Source organism: Amblyraja radiata, chromosome 13 (genome assembly GCF_010909765.2).
Source record: "Amblyraja radiata isolate CabotCenter1 chromosome 13, sAmbRad1.1.pri, whole genome shotgun sequence".
NCBI classification, from domain to species: domain Eukaryota; kingdom Metazoa; phylum Chordata; class Chondrichthyes; order Rajiformes; family Rajidae; genus Amblyraja; species Amblyraja radiata.
Genome location: NC_045968.1, coordinates 59,049,323 through 59,055,322, shown reverse-complemented (window position 1 = coordinate 59,055,322; position 6,000 = coordinate 59,049,323).

The following is a 6,000-nucleotide window of genomic DNA, read 5'->3' as shown; positions in this document are numbered from 1 at the left end:
CTTCCGGGTTTTATAGTCCCCCCTCCCACCAGCAGAGGCAGCAGAGAATCTCAACACTTTTTAAACATTAATAACTTTTTTATTTTTCATCGATGGGAAAAATCCTCTTGTCCAGTGCAGCGGAGGGGGACTCTGAGTAAGATGGCCAAAAATCACAGCAGTAAGTGGCAATGTTTTTTCTGAAATCATGAAACAGAAAAACAGGAAGTGGTCAAGATCAGACTTTTATTACTATAGAGATATGTGGGTATGAGTATATATACACACACTAAACATTTTGTCTCGTTTATTTACTATGTTCACATATTGTGTTGTCTTGCTGCAAGTAAGAATGTCATTGTTCTACCTGGGACGTGACAATAAAACACTCTTGACTCTTGACTTTCAAAAGCCGAGATGAATTAAATCATCAATCAATCAACCAGAACAAAGGAGCTAATAATGTCGAAGGTTTAGTAGACCTACCAAAAAAAATAAGCATAAAACTTGATCTTAATTAAAACCCTACTGATAACAAAAGTAATAGAAAAGATAATAGAAAACAAATAAGTTTAGAAAAGATCTCAAGACAATGTGTTTCCCTGTATCCTGGTACATGCCACACCAATAAATCAGTTAGGCAGGCAGCATCTCTGGAGAGAAGGAATGCGTGACGTTTCAGGTCGAGACCCTTCTTCAGATTGAAGAGTCTGAAGAAGGGTCTCAACACAAAACGTCACCCATTCCTTCTCTCCAGAGATGCTGTCTGACCCACTGAGTTACTTTTGTGTCTATCTTCGGTTTAGACCAGCTTCTGCGGTTCCTTCCTACACAATAAATCAGTATTTTCCGTCAATTTTTTTTTCCAGCTGATCATCTTTAGTTCCATCCACATTCCACCATAACACAATGTGCTGGAGTATCTCAGCAGGCCAGGCAGGCAGCATCTGTGGAGGGAAGGCATGAGTGATTTTTCAGATTGGGACCCTTTTTCAGGTGTTTCGGGTCCAGGTGCTGTTTGACCCTTTGAGTTACACCAGCACTTTGTGCTTTGCTCAAGATTACAGCATCTGCAGATTCTGCAGTTCCTTGTGCCTCAGTCCATCACATTTGGCTCTATTCCAATCTATTACATCAGTACCCGTGGTGATGTGACAACAATTTTCCAGTCCTTAGTGGCCACAACAATAGTGCCAGAGGATTAGAGAACTGCTTGCATGGCATGTGAAGGGAGGAAGCAATTGGATGCCGTTTCACTTTGATGGTGGACAAATTATCGAGATCCATTCTGAAGGACTGTATAAATCTTCAGAGATAAAGGCACACCTTAATCAGGGATGGTCAGTACAGATTTCTTAACGAAAGGTAATGTCTGAATAACATGAGTGACTTTCTTGAGGAGTAATAATTTAGGACTGATGAGAGCAATGTAATTGTTGCCCAGGAGTGAAGAAGACTGCAAATAGTGGTGAACACTGCCCAGTCCATCGCGAGTTCTGACCGCCCCACCATCGAAGGGATTTACCTGAGTCACTGCCTCAGAAAGGCAGCCAGCATCACCAGAGACCCACACCACCCTGGCCATTGGGAGCCTGAAAACTGTAACATCCAGCTTCAGGAACAGCTTCTTCTCCACAGCCATCTGGCTATTGAACACTACAACCTCAAATAAGCTCTGAACTACATAAACTTGGGGGCATTGGCTTTGTCTTGTTGCAGTTATTGTTTGTTTGTTTTTATGCGCGTGTGTGTTGTGTGTAAAACTAAAAGTGGGGTCTTGACCCGAAACGTCACCTATTCCTTCTCTCCAGAGATGCTGTCTGACCTGCTGAGTTATTCCAGCTTTTTGTGCCTATCTTCGGTTTAAACTAAACCAAATTTCTTTAAAGGTAGCAGTTGGACGATCATATGGTTAAAAAGACATATATGGTGTGTGTGTATGTATGTAAATGTGTGTATGTATATGTGTGTAAGTATAGGTAGACGAAAATGCTGGAGAAACTCAGTGGGTGAGGCAGCATCTATGGAGCAAAGGAGATAGGCAACGTTTCGGGTCGAGACCCTTCTTCAGAAGTGTATATGTACACACACTGAACTTTTTTTTTCTCGTTTATTATAGTTTACAGAATTTTCTCCATGGATTGTCACCTTGCTGTGGTGAAGCTTCAGTGGACCTGAGATCCTGAGAGCGATGCCGTCTGGAGCTATGCTCCTGGTAGGGCCATCCATGGCGGTAAGGTCGAGGGGGAGGTCTCTGACAAAGAGCAATCCGACCAATTCTATCTGGCACAAATGATAATAAAACACTCTTGACGACCTCTCCATGGATTTGAGCAATGTTTGCCAGAAGGTCCCTTGTGACAGTCTGGTCAAACAAATGAATGCCCAAAGAAGAGAAGGAAATTGGATCCAAAATTGACTGATTGGCAAGAAGTAAAGAATAATGTTTGTGATTGGAAGGTTGTTACCAGTGGAGTTTCCTTTTGCTCCTCATTTAGTCCCTTGCTTTTTGTAACATATAGTGATGAATGTAATGTTACATTTTGTGTACATAATCAATCATTTTGCAGATAGAAGAAATAAACATTCTGGTCAGAAAACAACAAATTCAATTTAATCTGGAGAAATGTGAGGTCATTCATTTGTAGAGGTGCAACATGAACAAGTGAATATACAATACATGGGAGGTTGCTGAGAGAAAAGGGGCCTTGAATTGTGCGTCTATGGGTGACACCGTGGCGTAGCAGGAGTGTTGCTGCCTTACAGCGCCAGAGACTCGGGTTCAATCCTGATCATGGGTGCTGTCTGAATGGTGTTTGTACGTTCTCCCCCTCTGAGCTGTGTGGGATTTCTCCCACACACCAAAGACGTACAGGTTTGTAGGTTAATTGGCTTTGGTATACTTGTAAATTGTCCCTACTGTGTGTAGGATAGTGTTAATGTGTGGGGATCACTGGTCGGTTTGGACTCGGTGGGCTGAAGGGCCTGTTTCCGCGCTGTATCTCTAAACCAAACTAACGTCAACTAAACCTATTTAAAGGTAGCAGAGTCGGAAGATCATCTGGTTAAAAAGACATATGGGATGCCTTCCATTATCAGCTGAGGCATAGTCAAGTCAAGTCACATTTATTTATATAGCACATTTAAAAAACAACTCTCGTTGGCCAAAGTGCTTTACATTTGTTATAAGAATAGTATAAACAAACAAACTACATACATATATACATGTAGCCCTCGCTCAGTGGACGTCAGGAAAGGCTTGGGAGTATAGATAAGATTTTAGTCTTGACTTAAAATAGTCGATGGAGGGGGCAGTTCTGATGGGAAGAGGGATGCTGTTCCACAGTCTAGGAGCTGCAACCGCAAAGGCGCGGTCGTCCCTAAGCTTATGCCTAGACCGCGGGATATTCTGCAACCCCAAGTCGGCCGATCTGAGGGTCCTGGAGGTGGAGTGGTGGGTGAGAAGACTTTTAATGTTGGAGGGGGCAAGCCCATTGAGGGCTTTGTAGACATAGACAGGCTACAAAAGCAGTGATGCCATATGAGTACAATGGATTAGAACTTCTGCCACTACAGTACAGGAAAGATGTGATGCTGCTGAATAGCGTGCAGAAGAGATTCATGAAGGTATTACGAAGACCGAAAAATGGTAGTCAATAGAAGATTGAATAAGCCAGGATTGTTTTCTCTGGAACAAAGGGACTGGGGGAAGACAATAGAGGTGTATATGATTATGGAGATCTAGACGGAGTAAATAGAAATAACCCATTTTCCTTAAACAAGGGTCAAAAAGAAAAGTACATGGATGGGATGTAATTTAGGGGGCAGCACAGTGACGGAGTGGTAGAGTTGCTGCCTTGCAGCACCAGAGAGCTGGGGCAATCCTGACTACGGGTGCTCTCTGTACAGAGTTTGTACATTCCCCACGTGATCATGTGGGATTTCTCCTGGTGCTCCGGTTCCTCCCACACTCCAAAAACGTACAGGTTTGAAGGTTAATTGGCTTTGGTAAAAATTGTAAATTGTCTCTGATGTGTAGGATAGTGTGAGTGTTCAGGGATCACTGATGGATGTGGACTCAGTGGGGCAAAGGGCCTGTTTCCATGCTGTATCTCTAAACTAAATAAACTAAACTAAAACTAAACTAAAACTAAACTAAACTAAACTAAAACTAAACTAATTGGTCTAAGGATTAAAGGGACGAGGAGAAAAATGCTTTTTACCCAGAGAGTGCTCAGGATGGGCATTCACAGCTGGTGGTAGAGGCAGAACCCTCATCATATTTGAGCAACATCTTGATGTGGACTGAAGGATATACGAAGGATAGGCCTGTAGCAATAAGTGTCCAGTCCTGGTTGGTGGGAATTAGTTTAGGTAAAACAGACATCATGGGTCAAATGTCCTGTGTTGGAAATTTTCTGTGGTAGTTAGTTTAATTTAGGGATACAGCATGGAAGCAGGCCCTTCGGCCCACCGAGTCCACACCGACCAGCGATCCCCAAATGCCAGCCCTATCGTACACACTAGGGACGATTTACAATCTTTAACGGACTCAATTAACCCTCAACCCTGTACGTCTTTGTAGTGTGGGAGAAAACCGGAGCACCCGGAGAAAACCCACGCGGATCACGAGGAGAACGTGCAAACTCCGTACAGACAGCACCCATAGTCAGGATTGAACCCGGGTCTCTGGCGCCGTAAGACAGCAAATCTACCGCTGCGCCACCGTGCCATTGTAGATTGTTGTGATTCTGCGATTACAAGTTAAACAATATATTTTACTTTATTCATCTGCAAATTCTAATCTGAACTCTTAAAATATAGTTGGAACTGATTTTAATCTCTGGGCCCGGGCGGGTCCAATCACCAAACACATTAATGATACCCTTAAAAATAGCGGCTGAGCCAAGCAAGTGGGATTGAGATAGATGTAGGCCGCAGGTTGCCTTGAAGGTTTTTAACAGGGTATAGAGTGGGATAGAATCTAGAGGAAATTCAAGAGTGGCAGGACCAAGAGAGGAGAATGGACAATAGATAATACACAATAGGTGCAGGAGGAGGCTATTCGGCCATTCAATTTGATCATGGCTGATCATCCCCAATCAGTACCCCGTTCCTGCCTTCTCCCTATATCCCCTGACTCTGCTATCTTCAAGAGCCCTATCTAGCTCTCCCTTGAAAGTATCCAGAGAACCGGCCTCCACCGCCCTCTGAGGCAGAGAATTCCACAGACTCACAATCTCTGTGAGAAAAAGTGTTTCCCCGTCTCCGTTCTAAATGGCCGAACCCTTATTTTTAAACTGTGGCCCTTAGTTCTGGACACCCGCAACATAGGGAACACGTTTCCTGCCTATAGCGTGACCAAACTCTTAATAATCTTATATGTTTCAATGAGATACCCTCTCATCCTTCTAAATTCCAGAATATACAAGCCCAGCCTCTCCATCCTCTCAGCATATGACAGTCCTGCCATCCCGGGAATTAATCTTGTAAACCTACGCTGCACTCCCTCAATAGCAAGAATGTCCTTCCTCAAATTAGGGGACTAAAACTGCACACAATACTCCAGGTGTGGTCCCACTGGAGCCTGATAAAAGACAAGAGAATGGGGTTAGGAAGCTGAGATAGTTCAGCTACGATTGAATGGTGGAGTAGCCCTGATGGGCAAAATGGCCTAATTCGCCTCTGCCTCCTGCTCTCCCATCTCATGCGTGTTTGTCATCCTCAGGCGGGTCGCAGGGGTTTACGTTCGTGCCGGTACAGAGCGACTTATATGGCCACATTGGGGGAGACGCGGTGTTCACGGTGCGGCCGACAGGCTTTCCAGCCAGTGGAAACTGTTTTTTCAAATGGAAAAAGATCATCTCGTGGACCGGAACAACCCCGTGGTTCCATCCTCTGTACAAGTCACGGGCATATGTTTCCTTGGAGAGCGCGTCGCTGGGACTGAGGTCGGTGAAGGATTCGGACCAAGAGGTTTACACAGTTAAACTAGGCACCGGCGCTGAAGCCTCAGCGAAC